The following is a 24,109-nucleotide window of genomic DNA, read 5'->3' as shown; positions in this document are numbered from 1 at the left end:
ACAGGACTCCCATCTCACATTTAAATGTAGACTTGCCCCAATCACATACAAAACAGGGGAGTGGCAGGTAAGGAAACTAGCTCCTTAGAGCAAAAAGAGCCCAAGAGCCAAAGGAGTTGAACCCTCTCTGTACCCATGTGCTACTCACCTTCCCATAGCTCTCTGGTGTGGAGTCTTTGTCAGCACGAAGTTACATTACTTCCTTCCAGGGGCCAGATTCTAGTGGCGGGCAGGTCCAAAGGCACAAGTGCAACGATGGTAGATTTCAGCTTTGTCCTGTAGGCTACACTTCAACACCCCTCCCTGCCCTCTGCTCAGGCAATTGAGAGGCATTATTAGAATTCAAGGATGCATTCAAGCCAGGGGGAGACACTCAAGGAGGGCGTGGAGCAGGGGTGTGGCTTGAAAGAATCCCAAGGGCCAATCAGAGGTTGCATCCTGCCATAGCCTTTTTCTCCTAGCTAACCTCACTTCCTGTCTTGGCACCCTGCCGGAAGGTAAACCATGGACAGGAGAGGTGTTTGACGTGCTCCCTGCCTGAAACATTCCTTTCCCTCAAACGTTTGATCCTTTTGTCTCCACTTTTGTCAATGACTGGCGGGCTCCAGTTCAAATAGATGGGTCTGCCACTGTTTGCAGGTGGCTTGAACAACCTTCCCCCAGATGTTTTGGACTACAACTCCCATCTTTCCCAGGGGTTCAAGGTGCTTATCCAAGAGTTTGATTTCCTCTGAATGTGGGGCAGCAGAGACTGCAGTGTCTTTAGGATATATGGTTTATTTACACATATACACAACCTGAGCCGGGTTCACAGCATTAACACCCCTAGAGGGTCTTGCTTCTCTCGGAGCCATAGCCTTGGCTTCCAGCAAAAATCAGGCATGGCTCTGACTCCCTGGCTTCCCAGCCTGCCTTGCTTCCAGCTTCTAGTTTACACCCAATCTGGGCTTTGTCTTTCTAACTACCAGTGAGTTGATGGATGGGAGCCCACCCATTTGTTATCTGGCACAGAGCCTTTGTTACCGTAATGGCTCATACTTCGAGAGGGCCAGTTCCTCACCAGGAAACTAGCCTGGCAATTCAGGAATTGAATCCATGCTGAATCCAGGAATTAGAAGGGAGCTAAAGCATACAGCCTGCCTCCCACCCCAAACTCATAACAACGCGGGGCGCGGGTGGCGCTGTGGGTTAAATCACAGAGCCTAGGGCTTGCCGATCAGAAGGTTGGCGGTTCAAATCCCCACGACAGGGTGAGCTCCCGTTGCTCGGTCCCTGCTCCTGCCAACCTAGCAGTTCGAAAGCACGTCAAAGTGCAAGTAGATAAATAGGTACTGCTCCGGCAGGAAGGTAAACCGTGTTTCCGTGTGCTGCTCTGGTTTGCCAGAAGCGGCTTAGTCATGCTGGCCACATGACCTGGAAAAACTGTCTGCCTACAAACATCGGCTCCCTCGGCCAATAAAGTGAGATGAGCGCCGCAACCCCAGAGTCGGTCACGACTGGACCTAATGGTCAGGGGTCCCTTTACCTTTACCTTTAAGGCATACAGCCTGCTTCCCACCCCAAACTCCTAAGAATATGAACACTCATCAATATATCTGGCATTTTGGGATTTAGTATGGAAGTAAAAAAAGCTGAAAGACATTCAAAAAATCTTTGGCTTTCCCCTTTCCGTGCCTAATTTCTCCTGGTGGAAAGCAGGAAGCTGAACTCCTACTTGAGGCTTTTCTCACCTTCACACCGATGATTTTGTGGTCCATTTCTTAGGGCAATCTATTTGAAGCCAGTTTATTTCTAGAATTCCCTAACCCTAAATGCCACGCAAATCAGCTCGTACAAGCACGCCGTGTACATTTCCTACCGAGCACCAAGTAAAGCACTTAGGAAGGAAAAAGTTGGAAAGGCGTCAAATCGTTTCACGGCATGTGCACGAGTTGTGCCAACCTAATAAAAATAGTTAACAGCCAACTGTGTTTCCTAGCTTTCAGTCTGCCTTCGCAGACTCTGGGACGGCAAGGCTGTGTAAATAAGAATGTAAGGAAAGCACTGCTGGATCAGGCCAGAGACTCATCTAATCCAACGTCTTATTCTTAAAAGGAGCCAAACACACCAATGGGAAGCCCATAAGCGGAACCTAAGTGCAAGAGGACTCACCTCGCTTGCGATTCACAATAACTGGTATTTGGAGGAGTACTGCCTCCAGCAGTAGAGACAGAGAATAGCTATCATGGGAAGTAGCCACTGGTAGATTTATTTTCCGTGAGTTTGTCTAATCCTCTTTTAAAGCCGTTTAACATCCGCTGAGAGCGAATTCCATTGTTTATCTGTGTGCTCTGCGAAGAGGTACTTCATTTGCCTGTCCAGAATTATCCAAAACAAAATGAAGACATTGACCCTAGGAAATGTGCTGCTTGAAGTATAGAGAGCCTGCAACTTGCATGCATTTAATTTGTGCACATTCAGCTTTATGTGTGTGACAATAGAAAGAAAGAAAGAAAGAAAGAAAGAAAGAAAGAAAGAAAGAAAGAAGGAAGGAAAGAGGGAGGGAAAAGGGCAGGGTTTCGGGGAAGATGACTTGGGTTTTAAGTACAGTGGTACCTCGGGTTAAGTACTTAATTCGTTCCGGAGGTCCGTACTTAACCTGAAACTGTTCTTAACCTGAAGACCACTTTAGCTAATGGGGCCTCCTGCTGCTGCCGCGCCGCTGCTGCACGATTTCTGTTCTCATCCTGAAGCAAAGTTCTTAACCCGAGGTACTATTTGTGGGTTAGCGAAGTATGTAACCTGAAGCGTATGTAACCCGAGGTACCACTTTATACATGATTTTAGCTTTAGGCATGATCCCCAGAATGTAATCCCTGCATAACTTGCAAGCCTACTGTAGTTGATGCAGATGCCGTCCTCAAAACATATATTGCTTGTATCTGGCATTTCTCTGCTGCTACCTAGTTGTTGTTTTTTTACTAGAGCTGTTGGTCTGCCGGAGGGATGATGTGGGTAATTTGGTTCCGAGTGGTTTTCTTTTAAAATAAATATTTATGTTTGCATTATATATATATATGTATGTATGTATATATGTATGTATGTATGTGTATATATATATATATATATATACCACTATAAAAGCACAAGTATACCAAATGTGTAAATATCCCATGTATACATGTTTAGTTGCAGAAAATGGTAAGAACCAGTGAGTTTCATTTTTGGATATTTGTGATACTTGACCATGTTTGTGGGATTTGACTTCTGTAAGGAGATACTTGAGCAACACCTTCTAAACTTTTTTTTTTATCTTCTAAACTTTTTAAAATCAATTTATCATCCGCCTTAACCCATGAACTCAAAGCAGAGCACATCAGTTTTAATAGGAATGGCAGATTTATCACTACCTAAATCCCAGTCTAAGCAATAAATATAAAAGACCTGGAAATGCAAAGACGAGTGAACTGTTGTAAAAATGAAGTATATTATAGATACAGAGCTAATAAAAGTGTCTAGAAAGCCCTGCTCCTTTCCACTCTCTAATATTCTCTACACTCGACCGCTCACCTGCTTGCACATTCACATATGCCTATTATGAATGTATTTAAAATGTGGTTCCGCCATTCTAGATATACTGCAATAGTGGTTTCTGTCTTCCCACTCGTGATCAACATGTAAACTGAAAACCATCTCTGGGAGCAACTCTTGCAGTTGTGTGCATATATAAACACAAACACCCCCCCCCGCACCTTTTACTTATAAATAATCTAAGTGTTCAGGCCCAAATCCTGGGTAAAAATAATTGATGTACCAGAAAATAGCTATTTGGACCTTACATTTCACACACGCACCTCTCTGGGAATTGTATGTAATAGTATCCATCACAGAACTTGCCTGTTATTATTAATTATTATTGTTATTTATTAAATTTGCATGCCACTCTTCACCACAGGGTGGTTTGCAGCATAAAAATACAATACCACGAAGTTTCATTCAGTGAACCTTTACTCCGTGTAGATCAGGCATAGGCAAACTCGGCCCTCCAGATGTTTTGGGACTACAGTTCCCATAATCCCTGACCACTAGTCCTGTTAGCTAGGGATGATGGGAGTTGTAGTCCCAAAACATCTGGAGGGCCGAGTTTGCCTATGCCTGGTGTAGATAGACCTGTTGAAATGAATGGACCTCAGTCGCTTGAATACAACCCGTGATTTCATTAACAGGCCATTAAATTCATTGGGTCTACTCTGAGAAACTGTTAGTTGACTATAGGAAAAAAAATGTAAAGGTAAAGGACCCCAGCGGTACCTATTTATCTACTTCTACTGTCGTGCTTTCAAACTGCTAGGTTGGCAGGAGCTGGGACAGAGAAACGGGAGCTCACCCCGTCGCGGGGTTTTGAACCACTGACCTTCTGATCAGCAAGCCCAAGAGGCTCAGTGGTTTAGACCACAGCACCACCTTTGTCCCCAGTTGAATATAACCCATGATGACCCTACAAGCCACACTTGTCTATAGCTATTATCATTGCTTCGTGGAGGCAAGATTTTCCACAATGTTGGTGCAGCCACTGAAAAGGTCCTGTTTCGTGTCATCATCAACCTCCACTCGTCATCTTCCACGCAGAGATACAGAAAGGGTACAATTCAAGCCGGTAAAATTATTTCTGAGTGGCAGCCGTCTACAAACTGTTTCCATGACCAGGACCCGTGTCTTTGCTCCCCACTGCAAAATCCACACTGAGGAATTGAAGGTGTGGAAAATAACAGGCCCTCCTCGTGATAAAAACATCCATGACTCATTCATTATGAGAAGAGAAAGAAAGAGATTGTGTGCATCCTAAATGAGAGAAATCCTAAATATCAGAGCTAAATCTCAAGAGTTTAATGGGGCTTATACCCTGGGAAGCATTTCGGCCCAATGTTTCTCTTAAATTCCTTGTGAGCTAGTTTAACAAAAAACACTTATTAGGAAAATACTTTACGTCTTCCGCAACTGTAATCCTATATGCTTAGGCTTTATGAGCCCTTTCCTAGCCCACTACCAAGAACAAATGAAATTTAATGTCCCCATAGACGTTGAGATATAAAATGTTCTATATAGCAATCATGAACCAAACCAAACGGCACACACAAGAAATAGTCTGACACCAGGCATTTAATAGGTAATAATATGTTACATATTGTATATTGTTGTGCGCTGTGATTCCCCGAAGCCTCTCCCAATGACGCTGAAAGCTGATATGATGCATTCTCAGCAATCTCCCCCTTTAGCGTTGATCATCAGCCTGTTAGAGAGGAAATCATAATCCCCAGGATGATGAACTCACATAGATTCCCTGGAAAAATAAATATCCAACATAAGGCATTAATCAGCCGAGCAGAACTTTTAACCTTTGACGCATACAACTTGAGGTAGGAACAAATTGCATTAAAATTCGTTCACCAAAGGCGATACAACTCGTTCCACGGGACATTCTCATCATATCTGTTGTAGAGTTGACAGTTTCAGTTAATTATCATTTTGATAAAAAACCTGTAGAAGACTGGAGCATGTTTAAAGTTTGGAACAAGTTGGGTGAGGCTTTCGGTGATGAGAGAGCAGGCTTGGAGCATCTTGCAAAAACCTGCTCCTCCCCTGCCAGTGCCACTTCCCAGATCTCTCTCTCTTCTTTTAGACATTAACTACGGTGTCGGGAGAATGGGGATGATTTCATTGAAAACATTGCAAGGAAGAATGTGTGTCTGCCTGCCTGATGTTGGCTGACCCAAGACTTTTTGCTGCTTGAGGTGAAAGTCAAGATAATAATAATAAAAAAATAAATAATAATAATAATAATAATAATAATAATAATAATAATAATAATAATTTATTTATACCCCGCCCATCTGGCTGGGCTTCCCCAGCCACTCTGGGCGGCTTCCAAAAAAAAATTAAAATACTGTAATACATCAAACATTAAAAGCTTCCCTAAACAGGGCTGCCTTCAGATGTCTTCTAAAAGTCTGGTAATTGTTCTTCTCTTTGACATCTGGTGGGAGGGCGTTCCACAGGGAGGGCGCCACTACCGAGAAGGCCCTCTGCCTGGTTCCCTGTAACTTGGCTTCTCGCAGTGAGGGAACCGCCAGAAGGCCCTCGGTGCTGGACCTCAGTGTCCAGGTAGAATGATGGGGGTGGAGACGCTCCTTCAGATACAGTGGTGCCTCACAAGACGAAAAGAATCCGTTCTGTGATTCTCTTCGTCTAGCGGTTTTTTCGTCTTGCGAAGCAAGCCCATTGATGGATTAGTGGATTAGCGCTATTAGCAGCTTTTAGTGGCTTATCTGCTGATCGGATCAGCTGATAAGCGGCTTAGCGGCTTAGAAAAAGGGGGGGGGGGACCAGCAGGAACTCGCAAGACATTGTCGTCTTGCGAAGCAAGCCCATAGGAAATTCGTTTTGCGAAGCACCTCCAAAACGGAAAACTCTTTCGTCTAGCGAGTTTTCCGTCTTGCGAGGCATTCGTCTTGCGGGGCACCACTGTATACTGGACCGAGGCCGTTTAGGGCTTTAAAGGTCAGCACCAACACTTTGAATTGTGCTCGGAAACGTACTGGGAGCCAGTGTAGGTCTTTCAAGACCGATGTTATATGGTCTCGGCGGCCGCTCCCAGTGGCCAGTCTAGCTGCCGCATTCTGGATTAGTTGCAGTTTCCGGGTCACCTTCAAAGGTAGCCCCACATAGAGCGCATTGCAGTAGTCCAAGCGGGAGATAACCAGAGCATGCACCACTCTGGCGAGACAGTCTGCGGGCAGGTAGGGTCTCAGCCTACGTACCAGATGGAGCTGGTAAACAGCTGCCCTGGACACAGATGGTTCTCTCCTTCCCCATGACAGAAACCAACTGAAGTGGCAGCTGAATCTTTCCTCAAAACTGGCTACAAGACAGCATCCTTGGGGGAGGGGGGACGACACATAGCATGGCAGTGGGGCCCCGTGCGCATTTGTTTTAGGGGGCACTGCATATTTGGCTCCTCACACCACCCTTGCCAGCCCTGTGCCACTTTGTGAGGCTGGGATCCGATCTTAATGTTTTGCCGGGTGAATACTGTAATTCAGATCATATCCCAGCCTCGCAAAGCAGGGCTGGCAGGGCAGCATGAAAAGGGATGCCACAGCCATGCGCCCTTTGATCCCAGCCTCACAAAGCCTCCTTCTCATGCCATCCTGCCAGCCCTGAGCTGCTATGCGAGGTTGCGGTGATCCAAGGGATGTGTCAGCGCGGCCACACTTGGCTTTGTTTGGGGGGGTGCATTCTGGCAGCGTTGACGGCAAGGGCTGGGCTGGCATGGAAGGCTCCATTCACCCTCCGAAACACAGTGTGTGCGGCCTCCCTGGGTACTGGCAAACTACGCTACGCCACCTTAGGGTAGCTGGCCCAATCTCTCGTATTGCGTGTTCCTAAAAGATACATAGTAGGATTCAGCAAAGGAGGCTCCTAGGCCTGTCAGATCATCCTGCCTCTTGGTTACCCTCCTAGAAGCCAAAGGAGTGAGGGGAAATGGTGTCTGTGGAAAAACACCATTGACAGTCTCCATTAGCAAAGGGTCGGGCATGTGGGAGTTGTAGTCCAACGACAACAACTAATAATGATGATGGTGATGATTTTTTTTATTTAAATCCCACCCATCTTGCTGGGTTTCCCCAGCCACTCTGGGTGGCTTACAACAATTATAAAAACACAACAAAGCATCAAGCGTTAAAAAACAAAATATACTATACGAGCATCAAAAATACCCAATAAATCAATAGAAACCAACAACAACAACAAACAATAATACACTAGAGGGCCACCGCTTCCCCACCTCTGATTTAAAACAGAAATCTAGAAATAAAACAGAAATATCTTATCATGGTTGGGAATACAGTGGTACCTCGGGTTACATACGCTTCAGGTTACATATGCTTCAGGTTACAGACTCCGCTAACCCAGAAATATTACCTCAGGTTAAGAATTTTGCTTCAGGATGAGAACAGAAATTGTGCTCCGGTGGTGCAGCAGCAGCAGGAGGCCCCATTAGCTAAAGTGGTGCTTCAGGTTAAGAACAGTTTCAGGTTAAGAACGGACCTCCGGAATGAATTAAGTACTTAACCCAAGGTACCACTGTACTGCTAGGGTAAACTTATCTGCTTGCACAGTCTGTTTTTCAGGAGCTGCCTGCTAATGGGCAATTTAAAGACTCTTACTTTCTTATTTTATTTTATTTTATTTTATTTTAAATTTTGGTCTTTAGACTGCCCTCCAGCTGGAGCTTGTGTGGGGTGAGGAACCTTTGCTGTACTACAACTCCCATCATCCCTGGCCATTGGCCCTGCTTGCTGGGGCTGATGGAGGTTATGTAGTTGAACAACATCTGGAGGGCCAATTGTTCCCCACGGCTAACCTAGATGATGCACTCAATCAGAAAATCATCCTTGGCCAGTCCTTCAAATAGGGGACTGTACTCTGTAAAGTAGGAACCTGGTCAACTTGCTTTTTGTTTTAATCTAATTTTTGTCCTCCGTTATCATCCTGTGTGTTATCTTTTATCCTCATTCCTTTCAGTTGTTGCAAAGGTCTCAAATAGTTTACTCTACGGTAGACCCACTGAAATACTTTAATAAGCACTTAACATTTATTTCGCACCCTTCACAGAAATGTCAGCGAGCACTTCACACTTGGAAACAAACCACGTTAAAAATAGCTGAACAAAATGTCTTCATGCCGGGATATATACTTTCGCAGTTGACATGAGTGGGACTACTTTAAATAAAGTGGCACATATTATGCATTTAGGTATATTAATGTATGCAGCAATATATTCCGGTTTGATTTTTATTGGGGGTTTTTGTTTGATTTCTTTTGTAAACTACCTCAAGAAAAAACATACTAAAATTGAGCATTTCTGTATTATAAATACTCTGTTGAGCCAGTGTGGTCTTTGTCAATCTGGTCCTGTCCCCCCTCCCCGAGGGTTTTGAACTATAATTCCCATCATCCCCAGCTAACCTGTTTAATAGTCAGGGATGATGGGCTTTGTAGTCCAAAACATTTAGAGGGTACCATGTTGGCAAAGGTTAGGCTGCTGGCTGTTTTCGGCTTCTTCAACAGTGGAAACGTGGCAAAGTGTGCCTCTGTGGCTGTCTCTGAGTACAGTGGTACCTCGGGTTAAGTACTTAATTCGTTCCGGAAGTCCGTTCTTAACCTGAAACTGTTCTTAACCTGAAGCACCACTTTAGCTAATGGGGCCTGCTGCTGCTGCCGCGCTGCTGGAGCACAATTTCTGTTCTGATCCTGAAGCAAAGTTCTTAACCTGAAACACTATTTCTGGGCTAGCGGCGTATGTAACCTGAAGCGTATGTAACCTGAAGTGTATGTAACCCGAGGTACCACTGTAGTTTTTTTTTAAAAAAAGGTAAAGGACCCCTGGATGGTTAAGTCCAGTCAAAGGCAACTATGGTTTTGCAGCGCTCATCTTGCTTTCAGGCTGATGGAGCTGGCATTTGTCCACAACACAACAGAGAGCTGGAAAGGTTATTATTTTGTCCCTTTGCTACTTATGCTGAAACATCTAAAAGTCAGGTCTAGATTCACACAGACATTCTAGTTTACCATGAGATACGTCACAAAAATCTGCCTTCTTCCATATAGCATACTACTCAGAGAGGCGGGTGGCGCTGTGGTCTAAAGTCTAAACCACTGAGCCTCTTGGGCTTGCCGATCAGAAGGTTGGCGGTTCGAATCCGCATGACGGGATGAGGTCCTGTTGCTTTGTCCCAGCTTCTGCCAACCTAGCAATTCGAAAGCACACCAGCGCGAGTAGATAAATAGATACCACTGCGGTGGGAAGGCAGACGGCATTTCCGTGCACTCTGGTTTCCGTCACAGTGTCCCGTTGCACCAGAAGCGGTTTAGTCATGCTGGCCACATGACCCAGAAAGCTGTCTGTGGACAAACGCCAGCTCCCTTGACCTGAAAGCGAGATGAGCACCGCAACCCCTTTGACTGGACTTAACCATCCAGGGGTCCTTTACCTTTTAGCTCTACTGATGAAACGGATGACTTTATATCCCTGATAATAAATAAGCTGGAGTGCTGATTTTCGATGTGATTCATGTGTGCACTCAGAAAACGACATCAGAGCCGAAGTCATTTGCATGTGGTCAGCAACTTGTCAGATTCCGAGTTCATACAGAACAAAATTATGCAAAGCTCTTTCCTTTATTTCATTGCTTTTTTCTTTCAGGATGAATTCCTCAGGGAGTTTTTCTTTCCCAGGCTGATGTTGCTCATTTGTGGAACTCATTTGCACCTTTTAAGATCAGTAGCAATGAGAATGTAAATCCATCTCTCCGGCTTTCTTCTTATTGCCCATGCCCCCCCCCTCCCACTGCCGTCCCAATTTCTTCCAACATCGGCTCTTTGACATTTAATGAAAGGCATTATATAAAAGGAAGGAATTGTTCCGCTGTCATGCTATGAATTCCAGCGAAATAGTGGCATTCTAAAGTATTCTCAGTTAATCTCACTTATGACAGGCAGCTTTGTGTGAGAACATGTTCATTAGTTAAAGGTGAACTTGAGAAGTGCACCAGTTTCAAAATGTGCTCAGCTTCCCCAATGAGCATTTAATTTGTTTCTTGGGGAGCCTCTTCTGAGCGCATATTTCTCCTCTCAGTGATGTCACTCTCCCGTGCAAATGCCATAAATCAGAACTGATCGTATGCGAAATACCATATCTATATCTATTGCATAGCCTTACTAATTTCAGACGGCAAAAGCATTTTTTTAAAAGGTGAGGAGGTCATGGGAGAGACTCATTCATGCTAAGAAAGAACTATTTCATTCCTAGAATTGAGCTTCAACTGAAAATAAGAATTGAGAATAGTACCAAACTGTACCTTTACTTGAGCAGCTGTTTATATTATAAAAACAATATCTAGCAACTGTCTCATGACTGCTGAGTCTGTCAAGCAATTAGATAATTTGTAATTGACTAACCACCTGCTTTTTAACTCATTAATCATTTGCAAAATGATCATTCCAACACAAGTATTTATATATTGGCATATTTATTCACTTGCCTATACAGTATTTATATTTATATTTATATTGGCTGCCCAATAACATAGTTTTTATATCATAAAAACAATTGCGGCATAAGAATTTCTGGCAGAGACACACCTAAAATAAAATTCACCAGATAACTAAAACTGCTGATTTTAAGACTATAGAAGTAAGTCCCAATGGGTTGTGTCCAATAGTACAGCTCAGCTAGTGGTATGGCTTCTGTTAGTGGACCATTAAAGGAAGCAATGTCAGTGATTTCCCCTGCAACCACCCTCCCAACCCCCTAGAGCAGATTTAAGTGGGATGGGGAATCACCAAAAATTGCTTACTGCCCTGTTCCTGCAAACCATGCCATAAACTCTCCATAAGAGAGAGGATGCCCTAGCTATGTAAAAGTTTGGTTAGGAATTAGAGCTTTTGAACTTTAATGGTTGTTTTCCATCCCCTTGCAAATAAAGATTCTGGGGCTGTCTCAGACCTGATCACTTTGGCACACACATTAAGGCTGCCGTGCTAAAGTTCACAATCCAGTTTTGATTCCCCAAACATGACTCCCCCCCTCCAAAAGGATTCCAGGAACTGTAGCTTGTTAAAGGTGCTAGGAAGGATCAACTACAGTTCCCAGGATTCTTTGAGGGGGAGGAAAATCATGTGCTATAAAAGTACATTAAAGTGTTTGCAGGACCTTAAATTTGACCCAAAAACATGTTGATGGTCCTGATATTTAGGAGGCAGGTTTTCACGGAAAACCTAAGAAGGTCCAAGAGGATTAAGTGATAATTCGATGAAGTGACTCATCCACTTTCCAATACCTTCTAGTAGGCGGTGTGGGTTGGGTGCAGGAAGGTAACTGTGTGAGAGAGGAAACTAAGAAGATTGCTGTTTGAATGAGACACATCAACAGCAACAAACTGAGTTGAGTAGAGATCTTCGGGTGCCCACTGTGTCTCCCTGGAGATCTGATGCCAGAACAGTGGACTTTAGCTGTCTGTTAGAGTCTGTAAGTCGTGTTTCCACCTAGGCTCAACCTACATATTTGGAAATAAACACAAATATCACACATTCCCAGTGAAGCCTGGACCATTAAGACAAATGGGGCATTGCCCCATCAACATCCATCTCAGCCTGCCCCCCACCTGCCTGATTTTTTTTACTTGCAACTAGTCTAGGGGGCGAGGGACCCGGGTGCCGCTGTGGGTTAAACCACAGAGCCTAGGACTTGCTGATCAGAAGGTCAGCGGTTCGAATCCCCACGACGGGGTGAGCTCCCGTTGCTTGGTCCCAGCTCCTGCCCACCTAGCAGTTCAAAAGCACGTCAAAGTGCAAGTAGATAAATAGCTACCGCTCCGGCAGGAAGGTAAACAGTGTTTCCGTGCGCTGCTCTGGTTCACCAGAAGCAGCTTAGTCATGCTGGCCACATGCTGGCCAATAAAGCGAGATGAGCGCCGCAACCCCAGAGTCGGTCACGACTGGACCTAATGGTCAGGGGTCCCTTTACCTTTACCTTAGTCTAGGGGGCAGCACTGCCTGTCACCTTCCTCCTGCTCCTTAGTCCCTTAGCTCCAGGGAAACCCAGCCAGATGGGTGGGGTATAAATGATATTATTATTATTATTATTATTATTATTATTATTATTATTATTATCCCATGATTTCCAGACACGCGTCCACTACTTTCCCCAGGGAAAATCCACTGTTTATGGCTGAATGGAACAAACATCAAGCAAACAGTGGGTTTCCCCAGAGAAAGCATTTGAAAAAAAGAAAGGATGAGGATAAAACTTAAATTAGTTGGCTCTATCTGTCATTGGCTCTAGCGCCACCTGCTGTTGGCCTCCTGGCCTGCTGCCCATTCCCAATTGGCACCAGCCATCACTGTGTATTCCAAGAAGCCTCCAGTAACCTGGGGCATCCCAAGTTTCGAATTAATGGAAAAACTTCGAGTTGTGACTTTTCTCTCAACAAGCACTTGGATCTTTTCCAGGAATTTTGTGAGTAACAGTTAGGACACAGTAATGGAAGTGAAGTCTATTTCAAGCCAGCAAACTGTGTTCCCGTCCTCTGGGTTCTGTGCCCTGATGCACAAATAAAGCTAATCCCACAAAATTCCCGAAGTGGAGCAGCCACAAACCCCAATTGAATTAAGGTAAGCACAGGTGCCCTTTATTAATTGCTCCAACCAAAAGCTATAGCAGTTTTACAACTCACAAAAGCATGGAATAAAAATATGCCTGGATCATCATTTTTGCATTTTGATCAGAAATCCTTTACAGGATTTTTCTATGGAAGAAAAAGCAATGGTATTGTCAGCAGGCTCCATTTGGGCACACACACACAGAGGAATTAGTATTTAAATTCAAATCAGATTTCTGAGTATCATCCAATTTCCTTCAATGGGCTTACACTCTCGGATTACGGTCCTAGAGGCTAGAAAATGTTTAATTAAGGTTTAAAAGTGCAGATACAGCTGCAGCTTACCCTTTTCACTTTAAGTTCTAGGGACGTTCCTCTCCCACACCTCTCTGGTCACACAGAAAGATTATGCATCCTAAAAGTAGCAGAGCAGTGATAAGGCAGAGCGGTGGCACGCTGCAACATGCAGAACGTTCCAGCAAGTTTAAAACAGAAAGTTGAGAGAGATTGGCCCCAACTTGTGCCCGACCCTCGTTCTGGCAGCATTCTTGCTTGGGCTTGTTTTATTCACAAATCACACCCTGAGCACATGCCTGCTATATGGTATTCCTTGCCACAGATTTACCTAAGAGTTTAGAAGTATGAATCTGGGATGATGCTCCCCTGCTGATTCTGCAGAACAGGAGACGTAAAATGAATGGAAAATATTGGGATATACGTAAGTGGAACCTGCATCAGTTCTGCTTAGGGTTACAGCCAGTCATGCCTTATCCCTGATAGCAGAGCCTGAGACTCTGAATCTCAGGGTCGTGAGTTCGAGTCCTGCCTTGAGCAAAAGATCCCTGTATTGCAGGGGGTTGGACTAGATGACCCTGGTGGTCCCTTCCAACGCTACAATTCTGCAATTCCATTCCATTTTCACTCCCCTGCTCAGTCACTCACTTTTCCGTGGCCACGGTGTACACTCAGTTCTCACTGTGCTTTGTGAGGAGTTCCCCAGCCTAGTTCCCTCCCTAAACTGAAGACAATTTTGTACTCCTTCAAACCTTGGTGTTTCCCCAAGCCTGCTGACACCTTCCCTCTTGTTTGCAGGCGCTGCTGTTTTGGCTACATCAGAATCTCTTCCCCCTGAAATGATCGTTCTGTACAGATATTCCAAAACAAAGCCAAGCCAAATCGAAGCAGCCTGGTTATTCTACCACACTATCTCTCTCAACATCAGCCATAAATGAAGTTGATCCTGATTCAGAACTAGGGTTGCCATTTTTCAAAAAGTAAAAACCAGGACATCCAGAAAGTTGATGAGCTTTTTTTTTTTATATAGAAACGCTAAAAAAAAACCCCCACAATTTTTCAACTGACTTGCCTAAGATCCAGGCCAAAGCCCCAAAACGCTCAACACTTTTCACTTTGGGGAATATTGAAACCCTAATAAAAGCATTTAAGGGGGGGTCTGGATTAGAGCAATGGCATGGTGGGGTAAGGTTGGATCCCCCCCTTCTGTACCATGGACCTGATCCAAATAAGGTTGGGGAGGCTCTGAATTTAGAAATAAAATTATGTTGGGCAACCCAAATGCAGAGCTCCAATGTAACATGTCGTTTGGACCTTACTTCCATATAAATAGCCACAGGATTGGGCTGTGCATGGCATGCCTCAGACTTTGTGCATTATTACACCGGAAAAAGGCTCTCTACCCAATCTGGGAGTTCTGCTTGGCAGCTCAAGTTCTAACTGCTAGACGACGTCCGTTCATTTACTCCTTCATTGCTACAAAATAGGAGCAGTGAGTCATTCACTTAAGATGAGTCAGCATAGAATTGATTAGAAACAGGAGCCTCCCCAGGAATTTGGCTTTTATACGTACTTGATTTTGAGACTCTTCGGCAGCAACTGCTGTTCTGAGTTAATTTCCTCCTAGTGAGATTTTAATGTCATATTCTTCTTCCAGAGCTAGGGCCAGTGTGGTGTCGTCGTTAGAGTGTCGCACTAGAACATGGGAGACAAAGGCTCAGGGTTCAAATCCCCACTCAGTCAACTAGGTGACCTTAGGCTTGTCATGGCCTCTGCCTAACCTACCTCACAGGGTTGTAGTGAAGATAAAACGGGGAGGAAGAAAACTAGGTTATGCCACCTTGAGCAGCTTTGGAGGAAAGGTGAGATTAAAAAAGTGCAAGGAACAAATGGTCCTGCTCCCGGCATCTGTTCCTTCAAAACTCTACCTAAGAAAGTGGCCAGGAGTTTCCTGGTCTTGGGGAGGGGATAATGAGAACTGCTTAACGCTGGATAAATTGGGATGCAATAACAACTGGATAAATTAGGGATGCGAGTGGCGCTGTGGGTTAAACCACAGAACCTAGGACTTGCCGAGGTTGGCGGTTCGAAACCCCGCGACGGGGTGAGCTCCCATTGCTCGGACCCAGCTCCTGCCAACCTAGCAGTTCGAAAGCACGTCAAAGTGCAAGTAGATAAATAGGTACCACTCCGGCGGGAAGGTAAACGGCGTTTCCGTGCGCTGCTCTGGTTCGCCAGAAGCGGCTTAGTCATGCTGGCCACATGACCCGGAAGCTGTACGCCGGCTCCCTCGGCCAATAAAGTGAGATGAGCACCGCAACCCCAGAGTCATCCACGACTGGACCTAATGGTCAGTGGTCCCTTTTCCTTTACTTTAACACTGGTTAAATTGGGACACACGGGGAGGCAAGCTTCTATGGCAGAATGCAAAGGAGCACAGCAGGCATGCTTCTGCCATTCAGCATGAGGGCCGCATTCCCTTTGGGGCAGCCTTCCGAGGGCCACAACTCAATGGTGGGCAGGGCCAGAGGCAAAAGTGGAAGACCTAATGTCAATGTTACCTTTGTAATATAGGCTGGTTTCCACACCCCTTCCTACCTTCCAAGCGAATCACATTAACAGATTTCAAGGATGCATTTTCAGCCAATGGGTTTTGAGGGCCAGGGAGAGAGGTTGGAAAGGCAGCATTTAGCCATCTGCCCTGAGGTTTCCCATCCCTGCTTTATTGTACAGGTTGACTGTCAGTATTATATTTTAAGTTTATATTATATCAGGGTCGCATTGAATACTTTTGGGTGTAAAAGTTAATGGGTTAGGCATTCTAAGGACTACCTGGAGCACCTGATGGAGAATCTCAGGGCGGGGGGGGGGGCAGGAAATCCTGTCTTCCACCATCCTCTGTCCTATCACTCTACGCCTTTTATCTACCGTATTTGTCAATTCAATTGTGTCTTTTGGGATTTGGGCATCATGAGGTTGGGGCTCTGAAAGGGTGGCAAGATGGGAAGAGGTGAGAGACACCGTTTCATGAGAAAGGGTTGTGGAAGATTGGATTTATTATGTGGAAAGGTTCCAGGAATCTAAGTTGTTAGATTTAAAATTTTAAAAAACTGAATTAAAATAAAGAGAAAAGTCAGAGCGGGGATTTGTAACAGAAACAAGGGGGTGATTCACTTTGTTCTGTACTGGGAGTAACTAACTGTCCCTATTGCAACTGGAGAAATCTTAACGTGGTGGTGGTGGTGGGGATGCAAAGAATAAATCATGTTTAAATACTTGCAGTCTCGGTTCTGCATTGTCATGTACGATCCAGCTGTTAATGATTTGAATCTTTTGTTGCGTGCAGTTCCTGTCTGGGGGAGTAGTAGTTATGCAACACAGTTAGGATGAAAATCCCATTGAATCCTGCAGGAATGCAGTGTTGACTTTAAAGCTGCAATCCTAAACCGCCTTTCTAGCAAGTTCTCTTGAACTTAAGTGAGGTTTGCTCCTGAATAGACATACATAGGATTGTGCTATGCAGGAAGCCACCAAGAACCAGTCTTAAATTCACTGGTCAGGAATGAGTTGGATCGCTGGCGGAATATTTCCTGGGGGGGGGGAGGGGGATGGGGCAGTCGGTGTAAAGAGACGAGATTTTTTTTTTTAAAGCTGAAGAAATTTGTTGGTTTCCACAAAGCTCCACAATTTTTGTGGTTCCCTAAAAAAAAAAGCTCCACAATTTTTGTGGTTTCCTTAAATTCTCAACAATTTCAGCAACTCCCCCCCCCCCAAAAAAAATCTCAACAATTTTGTTGTGTTCCTTAAAAGGCAGAAATGACGCCTGGGGGAATTTCTGAAATGTGGCTCTTTGTCCTGGATCTTAGGCAAGTCAAATTGGCGTTTTGGTAAGAAAAAATATATCTCAACAATTTTGGGGGTTTCCTAAAAACAACTTTTGGGGTGATTTTGAAAAGCTTTGAGCCTGCTTGGGGGGGGGTGACTTCGGGCCTAGGTGGGGTCACCTGCCCTCACCTCCTTCAGTATCCTGGTTTTTACGTTTTGAAACATGGCAACTCTACTGAAACCTGGCAGCGGAATTCTGCACCAGCTGGACATGCCCTGGTGGGAAAAAGGTGCAAATGTTGCAATGACTACTTTCAGAAGTTTTGAGTTGGAGAAAGTGATAAATCCGACTTGTCCGGCGGCAACTTTTAACCTAGAGAGGTTCCCGCTGGGAACGGCTAGGGAAACTGTCCGGATTTAGGAAGACTGAGCTGTAATACATATTGCACAACGTGTTTTTAAACAGCCGAGACCCGGGAAGAGAGGGAGGGAGTAGCGGCGGAGACGCAGCCCCAAGCCGAAAGACCCGGGTCTTCCCACGTTTCCTTCCGCCACGCGGACCCCATCACCCCCCAAAAAATTAATAATCTGGAGGTCGTGAGGAAACACCACTGATAGTGTACCATTACCCCGTCCACCCTCCGGGGCTCCCCGTAGGGGACTGAATGACCCGCCGAGGCGCGCGAAGGGGGAGAAAGAGCGAGAGGGGCGTGTCCCCCGCGAGCCCCGCCCCCGCCCCTCCGCCCAATGGGAAGCCTTCTCTGCTCTGAGCGGCGGGGCCGCGCGCCACTCCCGTCCGTTCCTCCGGCTCTCCTCAGAGAGGCTTCATCGGAGAGTCTTCTCCGCCGCTTCCTCCGGACTGAAGGGGAGGCAGAGCCGGGAGAAAAGGGGCATCGTGCTCCGAGAGGAGAGCTTCGGTTATTTGCAAGGTAGGGGCCCGACGTGTGGGGGGTGTTTGTGGGAAGAGTGTGGGGCACGGCTGGGGGGGGGGCAGGGAGGCAGCGGCGCCGTGTGGACGCAAATGCGGGGCAATCCCGGGATAGAGACGTTTTTGAGCCGCGCGGTGTGTCCGCTTCGGCCCACGAACCCACCTCCTTCAGCCCGTCCCGAAGACCTGAAACCCCTCGGAAGAAGAAAAGTCACGTTTTGTGTTTCCACCCTCGTGGGAAACATGTCATGATAGCAGGGGTGGATTTTTTTTTTTTAATGGGAACAAAATCGGAAACCCCTCACGAGTGGGGCAGTTTCATATATAGGTTCGTTTCTGAGAGGAGCAAACGGTTTTGGTTTATGCGAGGCGACTTTTTATACGCCGAGAGGAGTCGCTTCCTTGGCGCAGGAAGTCTTGCAGGATTGGAGATCCGAGGGAGACAACAAACAACAACAACAGAAAGATCGTGCGTCCTAAAAACACACACACGACAACAACAGAAAGACCGTGCAACCTGAAAAAGAGAGACAAGGCATGCACTTTTGAGAGTCAAGAAAATCTTTCATGAAAATAAATCTGTAAGAAAAGACAACAGCGACACACCATTGGATTTAGCTAAAAGCCATCGCAAATCCAGTTAGAGATCCGACAAACAAAATGAAATAAAAAGTAAAAACCGGCGTGTGTGTGCGCAGCATATCAGATCAGTCAGTCCCCTTTCACAATCTGCAGCATGGTCTTTCATGAAAGCAGCAGGAATACTTTTAAAATAAACTCCTCTGCCCCCCCCCCCCAATGTGCATCGACTCAGTGGGAGCTTTTGGGCGAAGTTCACAGTAGGAAATTGTCTGTCTCTGTGATGGAAGTTGATCTTTTACATCGTTTCATTTTTAAAATCTGTCTTTTTGATTCTGTGCAGTTGTGCATTCAGGCACGTGCCCAAAGCAGTTCTTATGGCGTTCTGTGTGTTGTTTACTATTGCGCAACTGCTACTATTATGCTTCTGAGTTTTTGGCTATGATTTCCCTTTTGATTTGTGAAGCATCTGAACTATGCTGCTCTTGCTGTGTTTACATTTTGATAAAAAGTTTCTGGGACCATACTCCCATATAACAGCAATACATCACTGTTTTTAAATGGTGTAGCCAAAACATCTTAGCGTAATGCTGCATTTTCTTTACTTCTTAAAACACAGTGTTAGGTGAGTTTTGTTCACAGCTTGTTGCAGGCTTTTTGTGTGACCCCAGGAAGGCTTGTAAACTTTGTGTTGTGGGTGTGGACCAGGAATAAATTAAATCAAGTGGATGAATACTATTGAAGAGCTCTGGATGGACGGAAACTTAGGCTGCACACCTACTTGAGAATAAGCCTAGCTGAACTTGCTGGGGCTTGCTTTTGGGTAAACTTGCATAGGATTGGACAATTGGACATGTCTTTTAACTCTCCTGGGAGCACTAGTATATTGGCATTTAAATGAGTGTGGTCAAGAAAGTTACACTCTCAATCTCATGTTCACTTACTTGGGAGTAATATCCACTGAATATAGTGAGTTATTTGTAGTAAACTTGCATACAGCTGGGCTGCCAGGCAGTGTCATTCCAGGACGGCAAGAGCAAGTTTGGTTTATGAATTTTCGAGTGTTTGCCATTTGTGGTTTTGTGGTATTGACTGAATTGGACAGAGCAACAACCAGCATAATATGTCGTTTGGACGAGTTGTACAAAATTATATCCTTTTGATTATTGCTGTTTCATTCTTGTGGCTACATCTTTCAATGCAGAAGGATAACACTTTAAGTTAATACAGCTTTGCATGTCTGGACTGTTTCTATCAAAAGTTTGTAGCCAATGTATGGTTGTTGAGTGTTCTGTATTTAACCAGCTGATTCTTTAAAAGGCTGTCCCTCACTTTAGCCCATTTCTTTGTCATGAAGTGTGCATAAGAGGGAATCACTGTTTTCCTGTTTAAAACAAAAACAAAACTTAAATTGATTTGACAGTTAGTACTCTTGAATCAGAGTCAAGTAGGTTGTATTATTACTTGACTCCTAAATGTAGGTTCAACAATCATACTTTTTTGCTGCCCCCTTGAGATCTTTTGCAACTTCACTGAAGTTGAATAAGTTTGTAGTTATAGTCAAATCATTACCAGCGCTTCCCTGAATGTGAACCAGATCACTATGTTTCAATCATTCTTTGTAGCCTGATTTTAGTGCACAACATCTAAATGCCCTTTACTTTCCTTTATAAAACAAAGCTGAAAAACTCCAGTAACAAAATTTTCTGTGGTGTTTGGTCCTTGTTGTGCCAGTTAAAAATGCTTAGGAATGGTGTGTGTCAAAGTCATTAACAGAATCATCCCATGTATGTCTACTCAGAATTAAGTCACATTGTGTTTAATGGGGCTTACTCAGTAAGCCGCATTGAACTAAATATGAAGCAGTCCTGTGCACACATTAACTGTATGTAAGTCCTCTTGGAAACAGTGGGACTGAATTCTGTGTACTGTACTTTAAGGCTTCAGCAACAGACATTGGCACAACTATGTGTATGCCATGATATCCCCCGTTCCTACTTTTTACTATTAAGCAGCATTATTTCCACTCTAACTCTCTCAACATACATTCATGCAGTGAGGAACAGCAAGCCAAGTTTCCTTCTAGTTAAGGTGAGAAGAGCGAGTACATTTCAGCTGCCTGACAGTGAAAACCTGATTCATGGTAGCTGTTCTCACCATGTCACACTTATCCCTACAAAGCAATCCTATTAGCATCTGTTAAATATAATAGTGCAACTCAACAGACCCCTGAACATTCACATCAGCATCAGTGCAGCTGCTTTCAATGCCAAAGTGAATATCATACTGTCACAGTTACTATGCATATCAACTGTGCTGCCCTAGTGTTATTAAAGTCAGTGGGAGTTGACTTTTGAGTAAATGTGCATGGGGCCATATTGTAAATGTTTGGATGGAAATGATAGTTAGGTTGGTTTTTATGACGCCTAAAGAAAGCAGTGTTCAGTGTGATGCTTAAAGATGGGTAAGGGCTGTAGCTTGGTGATACGACTTTGTGTGTAGAAGGTCCACGTCCAATATATCAGGACTGATCCCTGAAATTTTTATGCTGCTGGTTGTATCTTGTACGCAATGTGTGTCCTCTAAGAAGACAATGCAATCAATGGTATTTATTTATTTTAGTTGGGAGGGATTGTGACTCAGTGGAAGAGCACATAGTGGCCCACTTCCCCAGGTCAGGAAGGCTGGAGCTTGAAGCTATTGCTTCAGCAATGAAGCAGCTCAGATTGGGAGCTTATATATAGATCTGGAGGCTCCACCTCCTTCCTGTCAGGTGCTGATCCACAGAGGAGTTTCCTTGTGCTTCCGCCTCCTGAATAGCCTTACAGATAGCTAGCAAGCTCCTTTGGTAGCCACTCTTAAGAGTTCTTTCATGGCTCATCATCTCATCTGCTCTTGTGGTCACAGGGGAGGTCTGAGAGCACGCCAGGAACCCAGGCAGCTGGTGGGGAGATCTTCAGTCTGGAGTAAGGATTTCCAGGTCCAATGGTTCCTCAGGATCATTGGTGGTATGGAGACATTCTGGAGTGTCCTGCTTCCTTGCTTATCAATTGAGGAGACATTGGGGGTTGAGGTCTGGGCAGGGTTGGATCCTGACTTTGGCTTTGTGCATAAAGAAGGTTTAACATTCGGTCCCTGGCCTCTCCAGTTAACATAATTATTGTAATAACCAGGTAGGTAGTGGCAAAGACCTCTGCCTGCACATTAGGGAGCCTTCTGAAACTTTGTGTCCTCCAGACGTTTGTTGTTGAACCCTAGCCCAGCCAACATGGCCCACGAGCAGGGAATTTAACATTGGGCTCACCACTGCATCTCGTTTGATGTTAAAATTGAGCCTCTACCCCAGAGCTTAGATGGGATTGTGGCAAGTCTGCTTTTTAAAAAGCACGCAGATGTGCAGTTTGGGATTGAGAGAAAGTCAATTTTTCCCAGAGAAAGCCTGGGAGAAAAGATAAACTTTGCAGCATGCCCTAAAGGTCACTATCCTTGTGCTCTAGTGACCAACTGGGGAATGCAAGTTCAAAGATGAAGATCCTTTGCTACAACTTTCTGTTTTGCAAGGGCTGCAAGGCTGTAAACCTATACCTACTTTCTTTTGTGTAAGCACCATTAAACACAAAGGGGCTTGCTTCTGAGCATACATGCATAGGATTGCACTCTAAGCCAGCAATTTATTGGCTTTAATTTCTCAGCTGCTTTAAGACTGAGGCACCATAATTGTGGAACAGAAGCAATCTTTGCCACAGCAAGGAACTGAATGCCTGGCAATGGACACGTTAAATGGGAGCTAGCCAAAATAAATACTATTGTTTTGCCATAGATACTTTTTGCAATTAAAATGTTACAGAGTTTTTAAAAATTTTAAAAGATGTAAAGAACAGCTAACACTGTGAGCTTATAACTAAATCTACTGCATATTATCTAAAAGGTATCAAGTGTTATTTGGGGGGGGGACTAAATAAAGGTAGCAAACTCATTTTTTTTAAAAAAAAATAGTTAAGTACAGGATTGTGGCTCTGGATGCCTTGATAGAAGAGCAAGGTAGGAGTGCTGAATCCATTATGTTAGAGCAATTATTTCCACTCTGCTTTGATTCTGAAAATCAACCTAACAACCTATTATGAAATTGCTTTTAATCAAGTAACCAGAGGGGTAATGAGATCTCTATTCAAATATTTTTGATATAGTTCAACAAAGGTCTTGACACCTGGAAAAGCTAAATTGGATTGGAAACATAGAAAGCTGCTTTTCACCAGATCAGACTATTTCCCAATCTAGCCTAGCATTGTCTGTTCCCAGCCTTCCTCAATCTGGGGCCTACTAGATGTTGTTGGACTACAGCTCCCATTATCTAAGAGTTGTAGAATGAGAGTTAATTCCTTGCACTCATAATAAACACTAGTTACAAGTTGCACACAACCTTATTCTTGTATCAACTTGGGAGGGGTTGATCTGATTTTGGCATGATCCAGCCATAGAGTGTAGTGGGCCAGAGGGGATTTTTGTCTCTCCATCTTCCAAGAGCAGCTCACCTCTTCCTTTCAGAACATGTTTTACATCTGTGCCTAGTAATAAAGGCCAGCGCATTTTCCACCAGATTTCTGTGATAGACTCTCAAGACCCTGCTGAATGTAGTTTAAAATTCCACACGATTTTAACTAGTGTTGTAAATCTTCAAAACTACAAATGGTGCTTACTAAAAAAGGACAATAATCTCCAAATGCCACAGTTCTGTTCATCAAGTGTTATTGAACTGACATGATGTTGACTTTAAATGTGGGTATGTGTCACTAGTAATCATTTGTCATGTAGATCTATCCTGACCTCCTACCCTTCCTTGGCTGTTGTTTTGACTATAAAATACTGATGTTCTAGAAAACATAGTTTTTGTGATCCGCTTTGACAATGATTGTTGTTCTCTTTGATTATTTATTTATTATTCTCTGTTATTAGAATGGGAGGGGTACAGCACAGTTGTAGATCACATATTTTGCATGTGTAAGATCTCAGGCTTCATCCTGAGAACCTCCAGTTTAAAGTTTCTTAGGTAACAGGTGCCGAGAGACACCTTTGTCTGAAACCTAGAAAGCCCCTGGTAGTCAGAGTAGCCCAGGGGTGAAGAACTTTCTTGTTCTCCAGATGTTATGGACACCAGCTTCCAGCCAATATGGTCAATGGTAAGAGAAAATGGGATATGTAGTTTAATATATGGAGGACCACAGACATACCAAACCTGGTCTACACCTTTAAAATGTGCTGGCAAGGCAGTTTGAGGACTGAT

General features: G+C 44.4%; 1 protein-coding gene and 1 long non-coding RNA gene across 7 annotated transcripts in view; one reads left to right on the top strand and one right to left on the bottom strand.

Moving 5' to 3' along the window:
• Positions 1-5,121: 5,121 nt before the first annotated feature.
• Positions 5,122-24,109, bottom strand: part of LOC310710369 — a 129,887-nt gene continuing 110,899 nt past the window's right edge. The window contains exons 1-4 of one of the 6 annotated variants that reach the window (XR_014527986.1): positions 16,773-17,090; positions 15,070-15,191; positions 13,548-13,617; positions 5,122-5,320 (exon numbers count right to left, since the gene is read on the bottom strand). This is a non-coding gene — a long non-coding RNA (uncharacterized lncRNA). Of the gene's footprint in view, positions 5,321-12,574; positions 12,660-13,547; positions 14,420-15,069; positions 15,967-16,772; positions 17,091-24,109 lie in introns of those variants that run through there. The other 5 variants (XR_014527988.1, XR_014527987.1, XR_014527989.1 and 2 more) reach the window with 5 other exon arrangements.
• Positions 17,802-24,109, top strand: part of TGFBR3 (transforming growth factor beta receptor 3) — a 135,673-nt gene continuing 129,365 nt past the window's right edge. The window contains exon 1 of the mRNA XM_083511053.1: positions 17,802-18,250. The gene's annotated coding sequence lies outside the window, so the exon portion shown is untranslated. The remainder of the gene's footprint in view (positions 18,251-24,109) is intronic.

This window comes from Podarcis liolepis (assembly GCF_965112155.1).
Source record: "Podarcis liolepis genome assembly, chromosome: 6".
NCBI classification, from domain to species: domain Eukaryota; kingdom Metazoa; phylum Chordata; class Lepidosauria; order Squamata; family Lacertidae; genus Podarcis; species Podarcis liolepis.
The sequence above is the reverse complement of the archived record's forward strand: the minus strand, read 5'-3'. Positions and strand labels throughout refer to the sequence as shown.